We start from the raw sequence: 26,106 nt of genomic DNA on the forward strand, positions 1-26,106 counted from the left end.
TAACAGCGGTCCCAACAGACATCCTGGAACCAAAAGCAGGGCTTCCATGTGGGCTGTGGTGTAATTTTCTCACAGTCTCACAGTACAGTTTGTACCGACAGCATCTCTCAGCAGATTAGAGACAGGCAGCATGGAAGTGATCATTAAAAAGCCGGGCAAGGCCAAAAGGGTGGAAAAAATATCTCTGCTCCAAGCGAAATGCTGTGCATTACTAAGAGAAGGGCATGGGGTTGTGCCTTCCAAATTATTGCCTCAAAGATACCAAACTATCTGAAATAGATACACAGGGATAAATGAGTGCTGACTCCAGATATCCACATTTATATGACTACTGTGTCTCTTCCTGAGAGAGACTTGGAGTGCTCGGCAAACACTGTCTCATTAATCCCCTCCAACTCCCTGAGAGGAAGTTGGGTGATGGCAAGTATTATCAGGCCAATGTAGAGAGAGAAACAGGAGCACAAAGAAATCCAACCATGTGCTAAAAGGTCTCAAGAATGGAATGCCTCTATGCTCAGGGCAAAAGCATCCACTACAGCAGAATTGTAATTTAGAAGAAATTGATTTTTTTAAAAAAGGGGAGGGTTTGCAAATTAACCTATAAGTACTTTGCTTTCCTTTCCCTATTTTTCATGAGTGCATTAGTCCAGATCCTTGAAATCACAAGAAAGTGACACCCACAATGTTGACAGTCGATTGTAGTAATACTGGAAGGAGGGATGATGCAGCCTAGGAAACTGCCTTGTCTGTAGCTGGAGCCTTAGGAGTCCCCGGGTTTCTGACTACACCTGGGGATAGAGGCTCAATGTCACACACAAAATTCAGATGGTTCAAGGACACCCTTTTCCCTTTGTTTGCTTATTAGTCCTTGTGTTTTCTAAAAAAGAATAGCAGTGACACTAGCTAACTTCACTGGTTAGCTATTGGTGCATAACAAACCACCCAAACCTCAGTGCCTTTAAACGATGATCATTTACTATTACCCATACTTCTGCACATTGGCTGAAGTTCAATCGATCTGGGCTGGGTTCTCTGAGACTTGACTTCAGGCTGTAAAACCTGGGATGACTCATTTCTCATTATGGGTGTAGAGCAGTGGTGCTCCTTGCATCTTTCATTCTCCTTAAAAAGAGGGCTTGGCTGGTATATATTTTTTCCATGGTGGTGGTCAAGAAAGAAGGCAGAAATGGACAAGACTTTCAACACTTAGACTCAGAACTGACACACAATCTATTTCACCCATATGCCATTGTCCAAAATGAACCATGTAGCCAAGTATAAATTCAAGGGGTGGGCTGTACAATGACCCTGGGTTGAGGTCAAGGCAGGGTGTGGACACAGGAGGGATAAAGAATTGGGGCCAATAATGTCAACTACATCATTAGTATTATCAAATATCTTATCTTGCATTAACTTACTCACCTAATCCTTACAACATACCATGAGATAGGTCATGTTATGTTATGCTTATTTTAAAGATAAGGAGATTAAGACTTAGAGACATATGGAAAGGCATAAATTTCCACTATTTTATAATGGAATGTCTCGTAAGACAGAATTCATGCAAACCCCCCTCAGAGACAGATATCTGATGTAGCCAGTTTCTACGTGGCTGCTTTCAACAGGGCCCAGAGCCCACGGCCAATCAGCTGCCACTGGCATGATAGGACTAAGACTGTAAAACTATATAGTTTGAGCCATAGCAATTCTGTGTAGGAAAGAATCTTTGGAGCCATTCTTCTCAGAAGAGGGCTATATAATAGGGCTTCATGACCTGTGCAGGAAAATGACATCTTTAATGTTCATCAATGTCCCAATGTGTCCCAGCTTTCAACTAAGTTGAAAAAGATATGTTAAGAGTCTATAGCTAACGTTAAGAGGCTTTGACCCAGATTCGCCCTCAGGGAATCTACCAGGCAAAAGAAGTCAATACATGAATAGTCACAAAATAATACAAAACCAAGTACTTACTAAGGATTTCAAGGGTTTTGAATTAAACTATTGACAATGAGCATGGCTTTTCTTCTATCTTCTTCCATCTCTACTCCAGTTACATGCAACATATACAAGCCTAGACACACAAAGGCATGCATACCCCAAGAACAAAGACAAAACTTCTTCCCAGGTTCAAGAAGTGAGGCTGAAGTCTGTATTTTCAAAAGGTATCAAGAAACATTTATCACATGGCTTCTATATGCCAAGGAATTTACCCTTCTTATCTTACTTAACCCTAATAATTTTATGAGATATCTGTATTCTCATTTAAAAAAAAAAAAAAAAAAGAGTAACCTGAGACTTGAAAGATGTAACTTCCACAGGGTCTTACAACCAGGCAGAGGTAGAGCCAGGATTCACACCCTAATATGTCTGTCTCCAAGTTCATGTTCTTTCCAATAGATTGAGTAGCACTGATTAGCAGAGATAAGCCATATTTGTCAGTTAAACAAGCCTTGGAGAAAAGTCTCTTCACATGCCAGCCTTGTATTATACTGCCTTGAGAGATGAGAAAAAGTTGGTGGTCACCCTTAAGTGGAGCTATGTGAAAAGTAGCTTCAGTAGCAGAAAATATAAGATGAAGAAGGGTCATGACTTGAGACTGGAGGTGGAGGACTGTGGGATGAGAAGCGGCCATCACGAGAATGTAATTGACCCTGCTGCAGCTGTATGTGGAACAAGGACTCCAATTATTTTATTTAGACATTTAGTAGGACATATGGACCCTAAGATATAAAAAGACTTGGGTCTTTGGGGGTCCCCTTGGAAATAAATTGAAATTCCTCAAGCCCAGGAGTCTCTATCATCATCTCGAAATCAGACCGTAATATTCATCCATGCTGAGGAACCAGGCTACTCCATCTCAAACTCAGCATGTGTTTCCACTCACTTCTCCATCTGTCATAGAGGTACAAGAGTAAACCACCATAAAAATCAGGATCTCTTCTAATAACCTGAAAGCTTAAACCAAGGATGTATAAAGACTTTCAATTAGATGTAAGTTAACCAATATAGAGAAAGGACTCAAATATTGGGTTTTGAAAATCTTGTTGTTAATCATTGGCTGATTTATGATCCCCTTCAAGAGAAGAAACTGCACAAAAGAAATAAATGTTGGAAACAAGAACTACTAACTCATTCATTCTGTACCACCAGTGTGGTATCACCTCAAGGTTTACATAGATTATGGATGTCTACTCAGAACAAGTAATCCTCACCTCAAAGAAGCTTAAAAATCAAGTAGCTTCATTATCCTAGCACAAGCCTGTTCATTCTCATGATGGCAGATTCCTTGGCAGTTTCTGGGGCAACAGCATAAAGTTTCAAAGCCCAGGCCTGAAGCTCTGTGTGCCGCTAAGAATAGGTCTCCCATTAATCTTCACACAGATGATCACTTTCCAGATCTATACTAAATTAAGAAGAAGGCGTTACAACATGAAAATGAGGGGGAAACAGTCTTTCAAAACAGCGAAAACTGCTGGGAAAGATGAATAGCAAGAAACCAACGGAAACCGAGAAAGGCGGCAACCGCATTTGCAATTCATAAAACTAAAAAGTAACCCCATAACGCTCACTCTGAGAAGACTGTGGCAGATACGAACTTTCAACCTTTAGTGTTCTGCTTCATTTTAAAAGCTTAATTGGAAGTTCTAGCATGTCTCCAGTTAAAAGTAGTCATAAGAAGTATTATTAAAATTCATGGATCTTTTGAAAGAGTACTGCTCACTTATGGCGATGTGACCACCGACATGTTATGTGATTTGCCAGGTCAGATGCTCCACCTGTGATGGATGCCATTACTGCCTTCATACAAGCTCAAGCTCGCCTAACACTGCTCACATGTTATCTCGCTGCTGTTGAACAAGGCCTTCAATTCATTTAATTAAAGCCTGAGGCACCAAATAATCTATTTTAAAACTAATTCTATAACTAATTTACTTTAAGTAGGTATTATTGAAGAATTCAATCCTTACTTTTAGCAGTTCTTACTTTTTAGTATAATGAACTTTAATATAAATTGTCGGGTACCTAGGACCCAGGACTTGACACTTGAAAGCAGGTCCCCGGATTTATCACCTGCTACAAAACTATTCCTGGTCACTTTCTCCAAGAGATAAACAAGTGAAACAAGTCGAGGTAGGCAGATGCACTGTCTCACTTGCTAAATCCATTGGCAATCATTACCATTTATCATGTTCATTTTACACCAAAGGAAATGGTATTGGATGATTAATTATATAGATTTTATGCATTTAAGTGGGACTGGAAAAAAGAAAAAGAGAATCCCAGAAGGCCCTACAAGTTCTGAGAGAAAGTATTCTTAGAGGATTCTGATAGTGAGAAAGAAATTGTCCTCAGATCCAATATATTGGAATATTTATTTTAAGCTTTAATGTATGATATAGTTGTGGATCAGACTAAGAGCAAGATGCTTAGCATTAAGAATATTATATTTACTGAATGAGCCATACCACATAAATACATGTAAAGACTTTCTCAAGAATATCAGATACTTTTTGATTTTTAAAGTCAATGTTGGCTGAAAATGTCATTCTTATTTCATAGCCATACTTTTTTCCTATGCCATACTAGAAGTGCTAGGAACAGAAAAATCCAATCAAATTTTGAAAAGAAACACAGTCTCAAGGCATAAGCTGTCCTAGCACAGAAATCCAGATTGTACCTTATTAAGTCAGAGAAAGAGCTATAAGATAACATACACTATGCACAACTTCCCTAAGTGATTCCCAATAAGAACTCAAGTAGAACTCGGGCACAATGAGTTAGAGGTTCAGAGCACACCTACAAAGGGGTTGGGCTCAAAGAGGGTATTTGGGGAATGATAAAATATACTGCAAAACCCAAGGTACGGGTGCTTATATTCATGACATTGTTTTATTTATAGAAAAATTTGAGAACACTAATCTTGTTTTTCACAGATGCAAATAACAATGGCTGTGGGAAGGCCCGAAGCTGGGAAGGCACACAGCAGTCTCCAAACTAGTCCAGAAGAAAATAAAATGATGAGCTCAAGGAACTATGTCAAGAAGAAAAGAATAGATTTGATCTAAACAAGGGAGCAAAGGCCACTTCCGGGATGGGGGGATGTGTTTACACTGACGAAGAATTAAATATTTTCATCTTTTCTATCTTAAAAAAAAATCACTACACCCTTATGCCTGGAATCTTAAAAAGAAATCAATACTATAGTGTTGCAACATTATGCATTCCCTGCAGGTTCGGCAGAATAGCTTTTGAGGCTGTATCTACTTTCTAGGTATAGGGTACGTGGCCAAGAGGAAATGGATCTTAATAATTAAAAGGTACTTTGTCAAAAACCATAATAATAATAACCTTCCTCTACTTAGCAATGGTATGCAGCAATTAATGATGTGATTGGATTTCTTAATAGGCTGTAATTGCAAATGTTTGACTCTTTTGAATCATTATAATTCTCATATCACATTATCATTCCAGTTTTAAATAACTACTGGGATAATCTTTTCTAGAGAAAAAATACTTTCTTCTTTTACAACTTATAGATTAAAGTGAAGGAATTTTATGTACTTGTTTTAGCAAGCAACTTTGGGTGGTGAGGGTTTTATTATGTTACTGAAGATGACTTTTTAAAAAGTAACTAGAGTGTAAATGGTATAGTTTATAATCAACTGCCTTGGGGCTCATTTGTTTAAGAGACTGACTTTAGCTCAGGTCATGATCTCAAGGTCCTGGGATCCAGTCCCTCATCAGGCTCCCTGCTCAGCAGGGATCCTCTTTTCTCTCCCCCTCTGCAGCTCCCCCTGCTTGTGCTCGCTCTCTCACTCTCTCTCTCTCTCAAATGGATAAATAAAATAAATAAACCACGTGGCCTAATTAAAAAAAAAAAAAACCTAGACTTACAGTATATTCCAGTCCCCTAAATGAGAATATCTGGAAGATTCATTTTGGACAAATTCTGGAATGCAGTTGGTAAAGGTATTGTGATTCTCGTGTTCCAACAGACTTGAGATATAACTCTCCATCGGAGCAACCAGAATAGTTCCAGTAAACCTCAACTGCTGCCTCTAAATAGTTGAAATAAGGAGGAAAGGAAATCTGTATGCTACTTGACCCTGTCAGGCAAAAGAAGATTCATAAGCCTATTATTTTATAAATGCAAGAAAGTGCATAAGAGCATAACTCATCTTCCAAATCCCATTTATTAAAGTGAAATCTCTTCTTTATAGATCTTTTGCTCAAAATATTTTTCTTTCAATTTTTATGAATAGTCATTAGTTTTCATATCTTAACATATTGAGATGTATTTGGTGGTAGTTTACTAAATAGCATGATTTATTTCGCAGGTGGGGAATGCACATTTGTTAAATGTATTCATGGATTTTTCTCTTCTAAGGAACTATATATTTTCCCTCTGCAGAAAATATACAGAAAGGCTCATCACAAAGAAAATCTTTCTCACTCAACACACATGTTCACAGTGACTAAAGGATGCCAGAGCTTCTGAGACAGACAACTCTCTGAGATTCAAATGCCCAGCTTCTTCACAACTAGGTCTGTTTAGGGCTACCTATTAAAATTGCCCTAGAAATTTTAAGAGAGATTTTTCTGAATACAGAACATAATGTCAGAGACCAGAAGCACAACTCTGCCCTGGCATTGCCCACTTATAAAGTGAAACTGAAACATGGGAGAACCACAGAAAGAATAAAAATCAGATTATTTTCTTCCATTTAAGAAAAACACATATAGATCTCTTAATGAATTACAGACATAGGTGCCAATCTCCTAAAACAAAATTTAAGCCAAAACTATCCTTGACTCTGATAATATATAAAGATATTTATCCATTGTGGTGTAATTTTATCTCAGAATTAAATTCACAAGTTGATGGAATAGTAATAAATTATCTTCCCCCCATCAATTTGCCTATTAAAATTACTATTCAGTTCTGTAGTCACCTGCCTCAGGGGAAAATATGGTCAAAAGGAAAGGATGCTTTACGGATTGGTTTCCAGAGCCAAAACCTAGTTAAGAGACTATGCCAAGTACCCAAACTCAAAGAACGTTTCAGCTGGGTTGGAGAGAAGGAGGTAAAGAAAAAAAGAAGTTTGTATTTCCTGGGGAAGGGGCAAGATCTGAGGATCATGCAGGCAAGAACAAGAGACATCTTAGCAAAAGGCTTGTGGAGGGGCTTTGAATGCCCCAGAGCCAAGTGGAAACAGAACAGTCATCCACAGATGGCCCACTCTTCACTGGAGGGAGCACCATCTCTCATCAAGGCCCAGAGCCCAGCAGCCATGCAGGGCTTGTCCGCACCAAGAGCTAAAATGTTGCCCCTCGTGAGCAGGTTGGCACTGCCCAGAAGGAGTGATGCCTTTGTGTGCCCTGTGACTCATTCCCTGTCTCACTCACTCTGAGCAAAGAACCACTAGCTCATAACCTCCCATAGCCCTAAGAGAAGGGCATAGAGCTCACATGCCTAACAGTGTGGGATGGCACACAATTTCTGGGACACCCCACATAGAGACAGTAGCTATTCATATCCCTTCCACATGTGTATTGTGACGACCACACTAAAATCAGTTTGCAAACAAATATTCTAAATTCTAAAGATGATGCCTTGCCTCCACTGCCACGCAGAGAATAGGCAGGCAGTGTTAGAGAAGAACATTAAGTGAGAACTTAACTTTCCACAGATAACCCCTAATGCAAAAAAATGCCCTGTAAGAAATAAAAGATCACAATTTGACCTTGTGGGACACTGTTGTAGACAAACACTGTAATCTAACCCGGGGGCATTGCCCTCAAGTAATAAAGAGTGAGAGGAAGAGAACACAGACGCAGCCGCAGGAGTGCACAGCGCACCCTCTATCGTAATGCGTCTTTCCTCATCACAGGTGGACTCACCTGCTCCCTACCTCTGAGGTATTTCTTCGGTATACCTGGTGCTTCACGGCTCAGTGACATGCGAAACTCTACAGTGAAAATGCTAAAGTTTCACTACCTAAACATCTTGAAGGGGGAAAAAAAAAGAAAGAAAGAAGTGACTGTGAGATATAGTCTTCACCTAGGAAGTTAAAAACAGTCCCTTTGACTTTACCTTTGAAGACCTAATCTTCAGAGATTTGGGACCCTGTTCATGAACTTAACTACTGAGAGATTACACCCACACAACCAAACATATTGCACACAGTCCATTTGTCTTCTGGTGAGCTCCCTGTGTTGAATTATTTAGTTTTCATCATGTTTGATTTTCTAAAGGTTAGATGTTAGATGCTGATAGTGATATTAGAGAGGATGAAGAAATCAATCTTAAAGTCATTCTGAAGCAGAATGAGAAACACAGTTTGTCAGAGTTGGCCTAGTAAAGTGCCAAGTTTCCTCCAACCTTTATAGTGTTTGACTAAAAATTGCAAATTTGTCACAATGCTTACCCTGGTAGCATTGTCTTTGTTAATTCTGAGGAGTCGAAATAAAGACAAGACCATTCATTCACTCCCATTCATGTATTTGCTCATTTACTTATTCATTCATATATTGAGCAACCACATGTGCTTAGAAGGTCCCAGAAAGAGAAACGCTTCAGCTGTGGCTTTAAGATAAAGTCGGCACTTGCCAGGTGACCAACGGGAAAGGGGGAAGTATTCCAGGCAGAGAGACAAGCATCTGCAAAGGGACAAGTCACAGCAGGGCATGTTGGGAAAACTCCAAGTACTCCAGGATTGATGGGCCAGAGAGTGCCAGGGTTAGAGACCTGAGGGAGCTATGGCTGGAAACAACAGCAGGAGCCAAATCGAGACGAGCCTTTTATGCCATGTGAGACCACTGAGGCCATAGTGGGGCAAGGTTTGAGACAGGAAAAACCGTTAGCAGGCTGTTGCTGACAGTGACAGAAAGAATACTGAGAATGTGACTCTGAAAAATTCCAACAACAAAATGCTGATTGTGCACTTCACCTCAACACATGATCAGAATTTCAGGCTTCACTCTGGCTCTCAGCTGTATGGATGTGACTTACCTGGTCCCTTCTACAAATGCTTAACTCGGATGTCAGCATAGGGTCCAAGTGGTACAGAAGCTTCTCCTTAGCAACCAAACTGTTGACTTGAAAACTTACAAAGGCAGCCAAAAAAATTAATTGAGAAAACTCTGAAATGAACCACGTAGAGTTTACCATTTAACCTATGCAAAAACAAACCAGCGTTATCTTGCAAATCTAACTACAGTTTCATTCTGTGTGCCTTTCACAGCAGGACATTGGTGAATTCTCCAGAGAGTAAAGAGTGAGAGGAGGGGAGAGCGTCCCCCTCCCTTTCCAGCAGGCTTCCAGTTCCTAAAGGAGAGCCTCCTATAGTCCTTTTCGTTTGCAGTGCTGTGTCATTGCCTCGTGCTCTTCTGCATCCCATATCATCCAGGTGACAGGTCTCTTTCCAGTACCAGTGTGAATGGTAGCAGAGAATTCTTGGTGTCTCTGGACAAGGTTCCAATATCTGACATTGAGACACAAAGATTAAATCAACTGCATTTCTGAAACTTTAACTGTTTGTGTTATGTTAATGACGGGACCCGTGCAAATGCTAGGAGGTCTGGGCACAGGACTCTTGCCCTCAAAGTTCAGTATGAAATGTGCCCACTACAAATGCCAAATCCTCTCTTGTGTCTCTGTAGTTAAAAGAAAGCTTCAATGCACCTTTCTGGGTTTTGAAAGGAAGAGGGCAAATTCTACTCTAAGCCCGGACCAAAAGAGTTCTCCTTCTATTACCTTAAAGACTCCATTATATTGTCTTCCACTGGCATGCATAAAATACCCCACCAACCAAAATGACTGAGCCATCTTGTGTCCTCTCACATCTGTGTTCTGGTAACACAGCCTCTGCATTTCGCATCTATAGAATAGAGAAGACAAACTTTACATCTAGCCCCCAGTACTAAGATCACTATCTCACAGTAAAGGACACTGGAGCCAAGAATCTCATTCATGGTTGATCTAACCAGATAGTTTGCCACCGGTGTTGGCCACAGAAGACTCCACTATTAAGCTACAGATTCTAAGCCTGTCCTCTAATGATTTTATTAGCTGAAAAGCAGAATTAAAGGACACATGGAGCTGGGCCACTGACCCAACCAGTAGAGATGTTATAAACTGCTAACAACAAATGCCCAACTTCTCACTATCTGAGCTAAGCAGGCACAACTTTTGGCAGCTTCTTTAAACCTCCTGAAGGAGGGATGTAGGGCAAGCAGAAAGCCTTCATCACAGATGCCAACCCTAGAGATGCATTTGATTGCAAAGTCTTTCCCCTTCATGCATGCATTAGTGTGGCAGCCAGAAGAGAAGCAGATTTTTCCTGTGGGCGGAAACCATATGCTTCTGTGTAACAGCAGAGATAAAAATCAACTCCTCTGTCACAGCCTGCTCCATTCAGCTCTTTCCAGCAACTTCATTTCTGAGAAGTTCCCAGGTATGAACTGACTGCAGACCCTTCTCTACCCTGCTCTTTATCTGAGAGCTTGGGTTTGAAATGGAGAGAGGTTGCTGACACATGTCTCAGCTCAGTTTGATGGATCCAAAGAGTGGTTATTTAAATGGGCTGTTGTTCCAGGCTTGTCTGGAATGTCTATAAAGCGTATGACAGAATTCTCCATCTCTCCCAAATTCCCCTTTTACAGTCAGTTATGAAGAGGCAAGCTTTTTTGTTTTGTTTTGTTTTTTAGGTTTTTTGTTTGTTTGTTTGTTTGTTTGTTTTAAGAAAATAAATCACACAGCAAAAGCTTTTGTGAGACCTGTCTATAAACTAAGAGTGTGTGCAAAAGCCAGGTAAGGGAAGCCTGTCTCTCTGACAAGCAATCATTATTTGGAGAATTCATGTCACCAGATATGAGTTGTAAGCTGATGAGTGAGAAGCAATGTTCTTGATACTGTTTACTTTTCCGAAAAATAAGTGTGCTAATTAACTCAGGGGGAAATTATTTCAGATCTTTGACTCAAACTTCAATCCTCCCCCAATTCATTTTGCTTCAGATTAATTTGCCGGAGGACAAATTTTTTTAACAAACTACCCTAGCAGATTCAAGAAAAGGAAAGAGGAATGGCACCTTGGCAGGAAGCCCTTCTGTATTAAAAGTAGGACCTGACGATTTCCTTTTCCTGAGGCAATAGTGCTTCCTTCCAAAGGCTTCACAAAGATACAAGAAGAGGTCTTCTCCAAATGATTAGGTATGAGACCAAGATCTGCTTTAAAAAAATTGTATGCTATCTTTGCATACAGTTGCCATACAAGAAGCTATTCTGAAAATTGCCCCATCACGATATCTCCCCATGCCTGTGTTTGTAGAGCTACATCAGTGGACCCAGCCTCCAGACCCTAATTTGTGTTCATCCTTCACATCAAACTAAAGGTAAAGTTTTTTAAAGTTGTTTCTCAGCCATTTATATTGGCTTGCTGACTTTAAAACCTTCCAAATATAAGCCTAGCTAGTTTTTGTTTTTCTTTCATTTATTTAAAGGATAAATACTGACTTATTAGCCATTTGGGTAATTCAGGCAAAGCGCCTCTTCTTCAGATTAACAAACAAATGGAATAAAAATTGATTCTTCTTTTTTTGCCTCTTCTCAACCCTCCACCTCCTAAGTAACTTGAAGTTTGCAGCCAAACAACAGTGTCTCCAGACCCACAGTGTGCACCACTGAGTGTGTGAGGGACAGACTCCGCATACAAGAATTAGATACATTTTTCTCAGGCCATGTACCAAACAAAATCACTAAAAGTAAAGTGTTCTAAAATGGAACAAGCTGAGGATTCTAAATAATGAGTATACGGAATTGTGTAGTTAATAGAAAGACTAGAAGAGTGCCCGTGCCTCAAGTTACAATCCTTCCTTGGATTTCCTGAAATACCATCATAAAACAGAAAGGACAAATCAGCAAGCCTTTCTAATGGAAAATATTTTTGCAGTGATTTTAAACATTTGGGAATCCTAGAATGTTTTGAGAATCAGATGAAGGCTGTAGATTCTTTCTTCAGAATAAGGCACATAGATCCCCAAACACAGACTTTTGTCTATAATTTTTAGGGGTTCATAAATCCCAGGTTAAGAAACCAACTCCAGCATCAGCTCATGGAATCAGATATTTTCTCTAATATAAAATTGAGATGAGTACATTGACAATGTAGGTAGACGGGGGGGGGGGGGCAGTTTTAGGGGTAATGGAGGAACAAGGCCTTTGAGCACACAGGGTGCTAAGGACAGGTGCTAAGTAACCGTGATGGGGAAAAAAAAAAAAAAGAAACTCCACTTCATACCTATGTTTAGAACCAACCCAATGCATATGTAATGTGCTTTTTTAAAAGTTCTGTTGCTGTCCATGATTCATATGATCTTACTTTTATACTTATGTTTCAGATGATAATATTAAGCCAGAGAATTCTGCCCAGGCACACTGTGAATCTTTGTCAGGGCAGCGTTTACATTCCCTGGTTGTCGAGTGAAATCACAAGCAGTCAGTATGTGATCCTGTAATCATAGCTGGATGAGGAATATGTGTGAAGTAATTGCTGCATGTGTTAACAGTCCATGCCTCTTAACAGGGCCTGATTAATTGAGAGGGAAGAGAGTGAACATCTTCACTGCACTTCATTTCTCTAACTAGTTTGTCAGATTGGAAGGGCAGTAGTAAGAGTATCAGGGCAGGATGCTGAATTTTATCTCTGAAGAGAGGTTTCTGGGAGTACAACAAGATACCATATTTGTATGTCTTAGGATAAATTACTAAAACAGCCATAAATCCCATTCTTTCTATTTTCTTATTTTTTTCAGACACAAAAAGATTACCTTGAAAGACATTTAAAATCAGAGAGCTTTGGCAAAGCTAAAGGTTCCCGGGAAGTTATGCCCAAGAACTGACATCACAGCATTAACCCTTATCTTTAAACTCAGGTCATTTCTGTTCTCACATTGTCTAAATGTACCAGAAGCCTCTTTTCTTTCCTTTAAAGATTTAGACTTTTAAAAAGAATTTTACAAGTTCAAAGCCCAGCGCACTGCAACTCTGCCAACTTGTGATATGTTTCACCTTCCCCCGGCCAGTGGAGACTGAGAACCTTTTAAGACAGAATGAGTTCAATATGTGAAGAGAGAATGAAAGAAAAATCCAAACAGGCTCAGAGCAGCAGCCCTCCCTGAGAACTGTTGCTGGGAATTCAGCAGAGAAGGAAATGCATGTGCCACAAATAGAAATGCTACTGAGGAGAAAAACCAAGACTCCGTCTGCCTTGTGAAGTTCCAACCCATGTCAATTGGAAGCAAGGCCCATGATGAATCCTTGTCCCTGGGATAAATACAGAAAGACAGAAAATTAAGAGAAACCTAAGTAAAATGGGGAGCAATTTTCATGAAATGACAAGCCCTATTTGACTTAGATAGCCATGGAGAAATGGAGACAGTCAAAAGGAATGGATATGTTGAGAGAATGCGATCGAGACACACATGTCAGAGAGGTGTCACGTTGATTTAGACAGACTGTAATCTTTTTCCCTTTTTTAAAAAACATTGATAGAGTGGATAGTTTGATATCCACTCTGAAACTATCAATTTAACAGCCACTGAAGCATGGAGTAACGAGATGTCAGAGTTCTCCAGTCAGCCTTCAGCCTTGTTGAAAGTTCTACCCATGAAAGAACTGGAAATTGGAGGGAAGAAGGGACAGATGGGTGTTTTTTAAAAGGAACACAAGGAAGACATCTGAGATTGATCTTTTGCAAAGAAGGAAAGTCTAAGAGAAGGAAAACAAAGTCCAGCAGATTCTAAACCATAATTAAAGGTGATGTTAATCGAGTCTTCATTTGGAGGAGCAAAAACTTTCACTTATTCCTTAGTGGAGACTGTTTTTTTTTTTGGTCTATGTGTAACTTCAGTTCTTGAATTTTTATTTGGGATTTAGAATGCTAAAATGCTATAGAATCTGCTTCTCAGACCAAAAAGCCATAGACAGTTGGTACAAAGTAGGTTAAATAGCCCCTGAAAATTCTAGAAAAGGCTCTGAAGCAAACCTTGTTATTTCTGCGGACAGACTACCCCTCATCCTCATGTGGCAAGTCTCAAACAGGGGTGATGCTGCAGCCCAGCTCTGCACACACTGCCCAGCGACGAAGCCCGCCAACCACCTGGCTGACGAGTTTTAATCCCAGAGGAAGGCTCACAAAGGGAAAGTAAGTGAGATGGAGGCAGTGAGAGTGAGATAGCTCGGTTCCCCCAGAGAAATACACTACACACACGGATCATGAAATGCCAAGAAGACTGTTTCTTCCCTGCAACAGTCTCAGCAGGTCAAGGAGGGGCTGGGGCACTGAACAGCTATGATTCTATCGCTCTTCTTTAGTTTGCGAAAACAGCTGCCTGCCATCAGCGCAACAAATGCTTCTTCCTATTTCTTTCTTTTAGAGATCGTAAGAAAAGACAAGGGAAGTAGACTGCTCAGCTGGGACTTGGTTTTCAACAGCAGCCAGTGTCAGGGCTGGGGGTAGGGGTGGGGGGTGGTCGGGTGTGCTTCAGCTCATGACTGCTTTCAGGGGAAGCCTGAATGAGCCTGCCCCTCAATTCTGTGTGGACCTCATGGGCCCAAGACATCATTTTAAAAGCCCCATTCCTGACGGATCTTTTCATATCTATACTGGATGGAAGCAGACCTTCTGGACTAACCCAAGGCTCCATAAAATCTTTTATGTCTTCAGGTATGTCTTCATCTATAAGCTAATCAAAACAAACAAACAAAAACCTAACGAATAGTCTATTCATTGCTTGATCCATATCTTAGGTTACCCTTTTTGACTCACACTGCCGCTGAGATCCACATCTAGATATTTACTGATCTGATTTCCTCCCCCTGAGGGTTGAGCTGAGGGGCAGAGAGAGGGGATGTAGTTGAGTACTTAGTACCGGTACTAAGTACTAAATTTGGCATTTAGAACTAGTACTAAGCACTAAATTTAGAATTTAGAGCCATTCTAAATCTAGTTAAGGACTAGATTAGGAGTGAAAGGACAGAGATTTCCAATTTCTTTATCTTCCTCTTCGAGTGATATACTAAGCCCTTTTTAAGCCCACAATATATCCTAAAATTTTAAAAAGAAGAATTCTTTCCTTTTCCCCACCATCAGTATCATCACTGCGGAACACTGATATTAGATAGAAGGAGGTGGATCCGGGATATTTAGGAAATTGATTTAATATGACTTTTATTAAAATTAATTTTCGTACATTAACTGGATACCGGAGGTGAAGGTGGAATCTGAAATCTAGGGTGCCTTCTAGATTTCCAGCTGGAACATTGTTTAGATGCTGGTACTACTTACAGAGATTAAGATTACTGAAGGGAAATTAAGTATTACTATGTGACAGGGTACATCTGTGAGTAACATATTAATCTGTCTTTGTCGAACTCATCCTCTAGTGGGGGTGGGGAGAGACCAATAATAAACAACAAACCTAAAAATTGGATTAAATCGTATATTCGAGAATGATAAAGGCTACCAAAGAAAGGAAAAGAAGAAAAGGCAGGAATGAAAAGGGGAGAGGAAGAAAAAGGGTGTGTGGCGGTTACAATTTTAAATAAGGCCTTTCCAAGAAGACGACATCTGATCAAGGATTCCATGAAGGTGACGGAGTTACCCACGTGGTTACCCGGGGGAAAGAACATTCCCGGCAGAGGGAGCAGCCAGAGCAAAAGCCCTCAGGAGGCATAGTGGAGGAAGAGCAAGGGGGCATTTAACTGGAGCAGAGTGTATAAGAGGAAGAGTTGTAAGTAGTGGAACCCCAGAAAGAATAGGGCTGGCGGGGAGGGGGCAGATCCATAAAGCTTTGTAAAGCCTTGTGGGAACTTTGGCTGTTACTCTGGATGAAATGGAAAGTCATCACACGGTTTTATGCAAAAGAGAAGATCGGATTTACAGGTTAACACAGATCATTCTGGGGGTGCCTGGGTGGTTCAGTTGGTTAAGCACCTGCCTTCCGCTCAGAGCATGATCCCAGGGACCTAGGACAGGTGCTCGAACTGGGCTCCCTGCTCAGTGGCGAATCTGCTTCTCCCTCTCCCTCTGCTGCTCCTTTTGCTTCTGTTCTCTCCCTCTCTCTCTGTCTCTCTCTCTCTCTCAGTCAGAGAGAGAAATAAAATTTTCTGTAAGGGGGCGCCTGCGTGGCTCAGTGGGTTAAGCCTCTTCCTTCAGCTCAGGTCATGATCTCAGGGTCCTGGGATTGAGCCCCAAGTCGGGCTCTCTGCTCAGCAGGGAGTCTGCTTCCTCCTCTCTCTCCGCCTGACTCTCTGTCTACTTGTGATCTCTCTCTTTGTCATATAAATAAATAAAATCTTTTAAAAAAATTTTCTGTAAGTAAATAAAGTACATTCTTTCATACATACATACATTCATACATAAATCTGATCAGTCTGGCTTGCTCTATTGGAAGTAAGACTTTAGAGGATAAGAAGAGAAGCAGGAAGTCCAATTAAGAAACTATTAAATAATCTAGGCAAGGTATGATGGTGGCTTGGATCAGAGGAGGTAGTGACCCCTAGTCTTAGGCTAGTACCCAGCAAAGAGGCAAACTCCATCTGCAATGCCGCTGGAGAACATTAGCATACTAGATTCACCATATCCATGACCAGTATTCTTCCCCTAGAGACCCTTCCAGCCCAAATGTAACTGTCTTTTGTGCCTCTCCGTGTCAATGTAATGTATGGAGTCCTTCGTTCCAAGCCCCTAGGTGCCTGGCTTTCCAGACTTCACCAGAGGACACAAGGGGTCCTTATTTTCCGTCACTTTACCACCGCTTACCCCTGCCCCAGCCTGCCAAGCTGCACAGTTTATTTCAGACTACTCTTCCACCTTCTGACTCCCTAACTTTCTTTCCTTGCCACAGTATTACTCACAGTTTCCTGTTGACTCACCTTTTGCTTTCTCTTCACTTTCCCAGGTCTGGGTTAAGCAGAAACTGCATCTTAATCACACTGTGCTTCTCTCCAAGGACCTTCCTGGAGCTGGACCTTCTATGCTGTGTCTGCGCTCAGCGATCAGTCTTAGTCAGGGGACGCTTCCCTGGACCTGCTGCTCCCGCTGCAGTTGAGGGTCAGTATGCCAGCATTCATTAATTCTTTCTCTACTTCCTCCCCCATATGTTCCTTTGTCTGCTCTCTTTCTCCTCGCTGGTCTGAAAATGGTCCTGAATTTCTTTTTTCTCCTTTCTTTTCCCTTTGAACCTCTGACAGTTTCTGCTTATTCATGTCTCCAGCCTCAAAAATATATTTGTTAACCTTCATCCTGACCTTTCTTTATGAGGACTTGACTTGCCTATTCATCCGCAAGCAATTGCCAAGGAGACTAGATAAGTTAGTGTCTGTATCAAGCTCTTCTGAATGCCTCTTATCAACACCGGGAGTCCTGAAAAATGAGGCAGCCCAGAATGCTGCTTCTCTCCACTTAATGGCAGGTGCCCAGTGAATCAGTAATATGGTCTCTGTATTCCCGGAGGAGGATTAAGAACAATTCGATAATATTTCACCTAGAACTCTACAATAAGCAATGTCACCTTTCCAGAAACTAGCTACAAACCAGGAAGAACAGAAAGAGATCTCAGAGCAGTCAAAATGGGTCACAAACCCCAGGCACTAAAGCTGAGGCACTTGACCCAGAAGAAAGTCACCTGGGATTTTATCAACACCCATTTCTGCTTACTTTCCATGTAATTCTGAAAGGTAGGGATCAGATTGCTAATTTTATAGTTAATAAGAAATAGCAAATTTGAAGATGGGGCATGGACTACTTGAAGCATAGATGACTTCAGAAAATTTATAGCAGTGCAAAGAAATAGTACACAGTCCGGAAGGAAAAGAAAAACTATAAAAGTTAGAATTCAAACTGCACTGAAGTGTGGAATTTACAGGTACAGATAGCTCTGTCATAGCAAAATATGGCTCAGACCTGAGGTATGATGTTTTGGCAATATGGACGCAAGAAAAATTGAAGAAAGATAAGGAGATGCGGCTGTAGTGGGACAACAGGAGCAGGTCTGAGATTTTATTTGAGGGGCTTGGCAGCTGGGAAAGGATTCCGGGACTCACAAACTATTTGCTCTGAGGTCATGTACATAGATCCATCCATCTTCCCTGCTCTGCATCCTAGCCCCACTGATTTTCACACATGACCTCTGGCTCCAGAGATTAGAGGAAAGTATTAAGTTCCGTTCCCCTGGGGGGTGAACACAGGGTGTCACAGACCCTTTGGGGCCAGTTGGGGATCTGTATATCGGCACCGAACATCTCAGAGGCCACGGTGACTTCCTACACCAGCTTTTACACCTGCCTCTTCCAGCTCAGCCAGCACAGGTTGGGAATCTACTACAAGCCATCATTGTCACGGGAACTTTCAGGAAGGTGATAGCATTTGACCCTCACTGGAACCTCTTATCCCTATTTTACAGAAGGAGCTGAGGTTCGCTAGCAGAGATTAGGCTGAAATCGTTGTGCTGATTCAGAGCCTGTAGTGGTTACACCATTCCATGCTACCCCAATGGACAGACATAATCTGTCTCCTAGCCATACCCCTAAATCACTTGATCGTCCCAATTCAGAATACATTTTCTTTGTCCTTTTTGAAGAGCAAAGGTATGTATTTTTGAAGTTTGCTAATATTCTCTTGGTTATAAAAATGATCCAAATCCAAAATCTATAATATAGGTGCTCAAGATTAGATTTCCATTATTTAGGAGAGGATCCCCAGTACTGCTGAGCAGTAACTTACTTACCTTTACATTATTTATATTTAGCAGAGCGTATATTAAGCAAACTCACATCTCTGGTGAGGAATTGTTTTCAGATGTTTCCCAAAGGACACAGCCTAGGTGGGAACAAGGGGTTTAGGGTATGGCTTACCTCCCTTGACTGCTTAATGATGCTATCTTTACTCACTGGAGTACTATGCTAATAATGATCAGAATCAGTAAAATACTCAGAGAAAACACTCGCACCACTTGCCATTGCAGTAACTAACAATTTCACTCCTGTATTCAAGGAGTTTTCTCAAAGGCACTTTAATGAGAACAGTTGCTTAAGTCGATGTAAGCCCTAAAAACCAATGAGGAAGAGATCTGGGTGTGTCCACTCTTTATACCAGCATCCCCTAGGTATACCTTTAGGTACATCCGACTTGAGCATTTCACATAATCCAGACTAGAAATCACATCCTTGCTGATCACCCAGTTGGTCCAGTTCTACATTCCCCCCAGCTCTGCTGTTATCTTCTGCTGTAATGGGGAATGCCTCAGCCTCCTGCAAAGTTTGCTCTGTTTAGAGTAGCAATTCTTCATATGCTTGTAGAGCAGCTGTTTTCTCCAAAATCTGCCCTTAAATCATATCCTCAAAAATAGCCTTACCAATTTTTAGGAGAGAATGGAAGTGTGGCCAGTGGTTTCTCCTTCTTGACGTGCACATCATAAATCAGATCTGTTTTAGTTACCAGTACACATGAGGGAAGTCATCTCTCTCTCAGTATGGAAAACTGTAGAAGAGCAGCCAACACTAAGGGGCGCTGACTAATGCAGATGGTATTTTCTGCTGTTTGTAAAGCATGGTGACAAGTCATGCATTTTAAGCCATCCCATAAACCCCAAGGAAATGATCTCTGATCCAACCAAAAATGCCCATGAATGTTAACTGAAGCCCCTATTTGAGCATAGTAAGCATGAAAACAATAGAGAAAAGACAGAATAATGAAAGATAGCAGAATATTTTATCTTCATAAATAGTCATTCATTCATTCAACTAATGGTTATTAAGTAATTACTGAGCTCAATCCAGGCAGTTAGGAATTGGGCCGGGGCACTGGGCAAAGGAGGAAACACAGATGGATCAGTCATTGTGTAGTCATCAGGGTCTGGTGAGGAGCTCAGAAACCACACTGGGTATTTCAACAGGATATCTGTTATAGGATATTGGTGACTCAATTGTTGGGAGCACTGAAAAGCCTTTTAGAGGGAAGACTGAGGTAACATAGGGTTAATAATCAGAGGAAGCAGCGCGCCCTTGAGCTGGAGAAATACAGGGACAACCTAGAAACTAGAGGAGGCGCTCCTTGGATCTGGGCTCCAATGTCTGAGGAGGGGGCATCACTCAGCGGCTGCTCAGGAAAGAGGAGGTGGAGCCTCAGGGGCCAGAACTGAGAGGCCTGAGAACAAGGCACTGCACTGCTGCTGCTGCCTCTGAGGGGCAGCGTGGGGTGGGCTGTGGAGGCTGGAAGCTACTGTGGCCAATGAGGTGACATGCCATCACGGGGTCCAGTATTTTCAGAAACAGCAAGCAAACAGGAAGGAACATATCCCTTCTTAGTCACCACCTTCCAGGCTCTCCTCCTGGTGCCACTAATAGTAGAACCTAAGAGGGAGCAGCCGGCAAAGGAGACAGTGTGGTTTGCGGAGCCCCAGCTCCAGCATCACAGAGCAGAGTGAGGAGGCGGAGTTGGGAGCTAAGCCTCAATACTTTAGTAACAGGCACACATGGCTTCTGCTCTAGTAGAAGGAAAAAAACATGCATGTAAATATAGTTAAAATTAATAAGGAACCTCACATGTGTATAGATAATGGTGGAAGTGTTCTGTAGAAGATGTACTTATTTCCAGGTGGGTAGACCAGGATAAGCTTTAGGGAAGGGTGGGAATTTCACATCAATCTTGAAACAGGATGAAGTTTACATAAAATAAAAGAGGATAAAGGAAACTTCAGGCAGAAGATAAAGGGTAAGAAAAGATAGGGTGACTAGAAATCACAAAGAATGATAAACTGGGAAGTAGGTTGGGAAAATAGTGTGGAGGGCTTTGAATTTCAGATTAAAGAATGTTCTGGATTCTTGTGAACTTTTAAACACTTTGAATTCTTGACTCTGCCAGATTGTTTCACTTCCAGGTAACAATATTCAAATTTAGTACAGGAAGTCAGGACATCTCTTTTCCAGGATGACAAAAGCCCTCAAGATAAAGTAGCTCATGGGGAGCCTGGGTGGCTCAGTTGGTTATTCATTTACCTTCAGCTCAGGTCATGATCTCAGGGTCCTGAGATAGAGCTCTGTGTAAACTTCCTGCTCAGCAGGGAGCCAGCTTCTCCCTCTCCTCTGCTTCTCTCTCTCCTCTGCTTCTGCCTCTCCCTCTGCTTTTCCTTCTCCCTCTGCTTCTTCCTCTTCCTTTCTTTCTCCCTCTCCCTCTGCTCCTCCCCACTGCTCATTCTCTCTCTCTCTCTAATAAATAAATAAAATCTTTAAGAATAAGATAAAGTAGCTCATATGTTCTCTCAAAAATCAAATTTGTGACTTTGTAATGCTCTATACTGCTCTATTATGCCAAGCTCTCCGGGAGTAGCCAGCAAATTCAAGAAGGGCTAGATATTTCACTAAACTCAGTGTGGTGCTTAGACTATTTGCAGTTCAATTTTGGCATGGTCTTTAGGGGGAGACACTTTCCATTTAAATCTCCATCCAGCTGCTGCATGCACAAATGGCTCAAATGACACACCAGCCGCACAACAGTCATCTGCCGTCCCTAAACATGGACAAGAATACCATCGTTCTGTGAACAAATAAATTCTCTAGTTATGAAAGTTAACACATGGAAGGTGTAACTTCATATAATATGCCATTAACTATAAATTCAGGATGGTGGGGGGGAATGACAAAAGCCACTTGGAGTTGGGGTTATTCGTTCAAATCCATGGTATTACTCTGTGGTGTGCACGTTAACTGGTTCAGGAGGAGAGGAGGAAGAGCCCTGATTTTTTGCAGTGTTTGCTGATTTCTGTGGTGTAAATTCTACTACCATGGCCAATCCCAAGCCATCAACCTGGGGTCTCTAATCTCAGAATTCGGGGGGTGGGGAGGCAGAAATGTGTAAAATCGACTCTCCCAAGCCTGTATGAGTGAGCTCTAGCACTTGCTGGTGGGTATTAGGTGGATGAGGGAATGACAAGATGCAGCCAAACGCAGGAGGCCTAGAATAAGGATTAGAATTGAAGCTCAAAGAGAGGAGAGATACAGATGCAGGAACCAACAGGATTTCCAGACATATTGAAAGCCTTTGGAAAAGTGATCATAAGAGAGAAGTGACCACAGATCATCAGCAACAGTCATCTATCTACCTGGTAGTCTAGTTTGGTAAACTACATGACCCACTTTATGAAGGATGGGCATTTTACCATCCCGTGGTCCAGCCTAATATTTTCTATAAAGAACTTTAGAAAATAAATTCTATCAGTTAAAACATCTGAGGCTAAGTAAAACATGCGAATTTTATATGAGAAATGAGGTACATGAGGTTCATGCGTAGCTTCCATTTTTTATTCTGGAAATCAAATCAATGTTTTCCCCATGACTATGAGAGATGACCCATTTTCTCGTACTGAATAGGTTAATAGTACAAATAAATTTGTTCTATAGTATTTCTGATGCATGGTGTGACAGTCCTACGTAGTCCACTGCTAATGGCCTTGTTCACAAGCCTGAGTCTGGTAAAATATTTAATTCGGCCATAAAAATGACTACATTAAAAATTGAATTAATAATGATTAAAATTAAGTATTAACCATTCAATTAAATTTAAAAATAAATCCAGGGACTTTTAATTCTCCTTATGGAGAAAAACAAACAGAGTTAATAAGCTTGACAAATATTTAATAAATATTTAACTTCACATTCACATCCTATATGGAGAAGAAAAAAAGTAAAATTTGATACCATAGCTTATAAAACTGTCTTGTGGCTGAGCTGTTACGATACCCTTGACTTGAACTAGAATGCTGATGGAGAATAAGCGTGTGTTTTCAATCAAAAGAAGGCATATAAATCGGAGCCAGGAGTCAGTGCATATTTTCAAGAAGCCAGTGAAGTCTAATCATTAAACACGGTTTCTCATTGAAAGCGAAGGATTTGAGTGTGTGCCGGCAAATTATGAAACGATGTGCCACACTCTACTTAAACACAAACGTGTGAGCACACGCAGAAAGAAGTAGCAGCTGGAGCCGAGGCTGCAGGGTAGGGGCTGATAATTCACCCCTGCCTTGTGAACAATGCAGCGTCCAGCCTCGCTGGAGGATCGCCTTATGCTTATTCTGCCACCTTGTGTGATGCACACATATTACAAGACAAAAACATCTTCAAACATTTGTTCTATCAGTTCTTAACATACTGTTTTTCTTCCTTTGGAAAAATGGTCCTATTTCCAGGGTTATCTCCGCCAAGTCATTTGTGCAGTTGAAGAACAGCGGTTTGGTTTCTGAGATATTTTTATCTCGGGAGTATTAGCTAATGATGGAAGGGCACAGAGGCTGGCCCACATAAAATCACAAAAAGGGGCACCTGGGTGGCTCAGTGGGTTAGGGCCTCTGCCTTGGGCTCAGGTCATGGTCTCGGAGTCTTGGGATCGAGCCCCGCATTGGGCTCTCTGCTCGGCGGGGTGCCTGCTTCCTCCTCTCTCTCTGCCAGCCTCTCTGCCTACTTGTCATCTCTGTCTGTCAAATAAATAAATGAAATCTTTAAACACACACATACACACACAAAGGACAGACTCCTAAAAACGTAGGCATGCTCTCTCTGGGCTCAGATGACCCTGGGTCCAGGCCAGCCTCAGGTGGAGATGACGTGGAACAGGGGAGACCATGATGCTAAATTCAAGTCTCCAGGAAAGTGATTAGTGGGTAACCATCCTCGGCGTTGTCCTACTTACCCCCTTCACCATAGTGCAAGCATAAGGCCAGCTCCAACCTTTCTTTCCTGCGTTTGCATCTACACTTAGTAAGAGCAGCAGGGATGTGGAATAAAACATTCCAAATGACTCCCCCGACCCCTCAGATCCAACATAGGAGGATGGATCAAACGGCCTAATGCTGAGTCAAGTTTGGATGTTAGAAGACACCTCGAGCTGTGGAGCCTACTGAGTGGGGGCATGGTTAAATCTCCCAGACCACCAGCTCAGGGCAAATCTTTACTGATAGGCGGCCAGCTATCTGTAGGCTGGACATGCAACCTATCATTCTGGTCTCTATGGGGAAGAGAAGTGAACCATATACACTCTGGTTCCTAAGTAACTGTCAAATTTGATTCCTGGCGCTGAATTCCAGCTACACTACCTCACATACAACCATACAAAAGTAAAGGTTATTTAAATCACAACACTGAAAAATATTATATTTTTAACAACATTGCTTTCCTTTTTAAGTGTTGTATTTGATGTTACAACTACGCTTTAAAAAAATTATTATTATTATTTATTTATTTACTTATTTATTTGCAAGGGAGGGAGAGTAAAAGGGTGAAGCAGACTCCCCACCAAGCAGAGAACCCAATGTGGACCCAATCCCAGGACCCCAAGCTAATGACACAAGCTGAATCAGATGCTTAACCAACTGAGCCACCTAGGAGCCCTACAATTATTCTTTTTTGATTCTTATATCTATAATCTCATCAGTTGTCAAGGACAGCTGGCACAAAGGACAGTTATTTTTTTCTGTTTGTGTTTTTTGTTTTTATTAAAAACATAGTATGTTTATTTCAACTGTTCCCTTTCATAATTCCTTGAATCTTATCACAAGTCAATATCTTCATTCTATCACCTTACTGAATACATTCATTGGTGTTACATAAAACTTCATATAGAATTAAGGAAGAATTAAAAGTACAGCTAAGAATATAACCATGATGTCACCCTGTCCCTGATGGGATTACTTTTTCTGTTTCTTGGGCCTCTCAAACTCAGATGCCCTTTTGTTTTAGAGAAAATAAAGCAGCTCCTCTGAGCTCTGTCCCGAATCCCCAGCCACCACATTATCGGTTCGTTGTTGACCCAGTGGTACCTGTCCACCCGGGGGAGAGCAGCAAGCCTCTGACTCTTGGGATTTTTATGCAATGCAGGATAAGTGTTCCCCAGGAGGCCCATGCAGCCACCCATCATATTATTTTTGCGGGAGACATCGAACCAGATTGAAAGGTCTGTTTCAAGTTTTCAACCTGGTAAATGCTCTTTGGATTGCTCACTTTAGGAAAGATCTGAGGTTCTTTGTTACAACTCTCTTCATCCGAGGAAAGGCCAGAATTGTAGTCCAAAGTGGCCCTGATTAGATGTGTTATAAATATGAGCAGAAAGCACTTCTCCGGCGGAGGCTGTACACCGGGGAAAGGAAGCTCTGCCTCTGCGTTCTGGCACCTGTCAGATTTGGGTTTGAGTCCCGCCTGCGCTCTTCCCAACAAATCTGAGTTCAGTGAAAAAGAGAAATAGTAATACCTATGTTGGTAGAGTTTCTGCATATTAGCAATAATATATACAAAATGCCCAGCACAGAAGAGGCACATACTATGTGGCTACCCCGAATAGTGTAAACAACATTCCATCAAACGTGATCAGAAGAGGAATTATAAAGAGAGGGAGAGAGAAGGAGACCTGAAATATACTATGCCTAAGGTTAAATGACGCTGATATGCTCAAATCTGATACTTCAAGACGGCTGAGAAAATAATGTGCTTTTATCCTTTTAATCTTGTTATTTATTGACAAGGATTTAATAGGGATGTTATGTTACGCTGTGCTATTTTATATTATGTTGTGTTATACAGTGTAATGAAGTTCAGTTTATGGAATTCCTACTCAAAGTTTAACAGTATCATAACTGAAAGCATCATGGTAATGTACTGGATATTTATATGATCTGATTGCCAGGGTTGTCTGTGGCAGTTTTGGAACCACGTTATCTGAGAGAGGATGAGGCTAATGCCCAAACTGACGAATTCCATCTTTCAGAATAATTCCACCAAACTTATTAACAAAATGATGTAGAAAGAGGTTTTATTAAGAGAAAGCAGCAATGAGCCCTCCACCTTATTTGTACACGGAAGGAGTGTGATCGTCTCAGCTCGAGGTAAGCATTATCTTCATCCAGTTCAGGTATCAGACATCACCTGACTCTGGGTCCCCAAAACCCCCAGGACCAGATGTTGCCCCCTCCCTTAGGATTGTGTCACCCACTTAGCTCTCAACCCTGGACCTGGGGCAGATTAGAGGAGGAGCCCTTTCTTAGCCTCCTAAGGAGAGGACA

This window comes from Mustela lutreola, chromosome 6 (assembly GCF_030435805.1).
Source record: "Mustela lutreola isolate mMusLut2 chromosome 6, mMusLut2.pri, whole genome shotgun sequence".
Classification (NCBI taxonomy): domain Eukaryota; kingdom Metazoa; phylum Chordata; class Mammalia; order Carnivora; family Mustelidae; genus Mustela; species Mustela lutreola.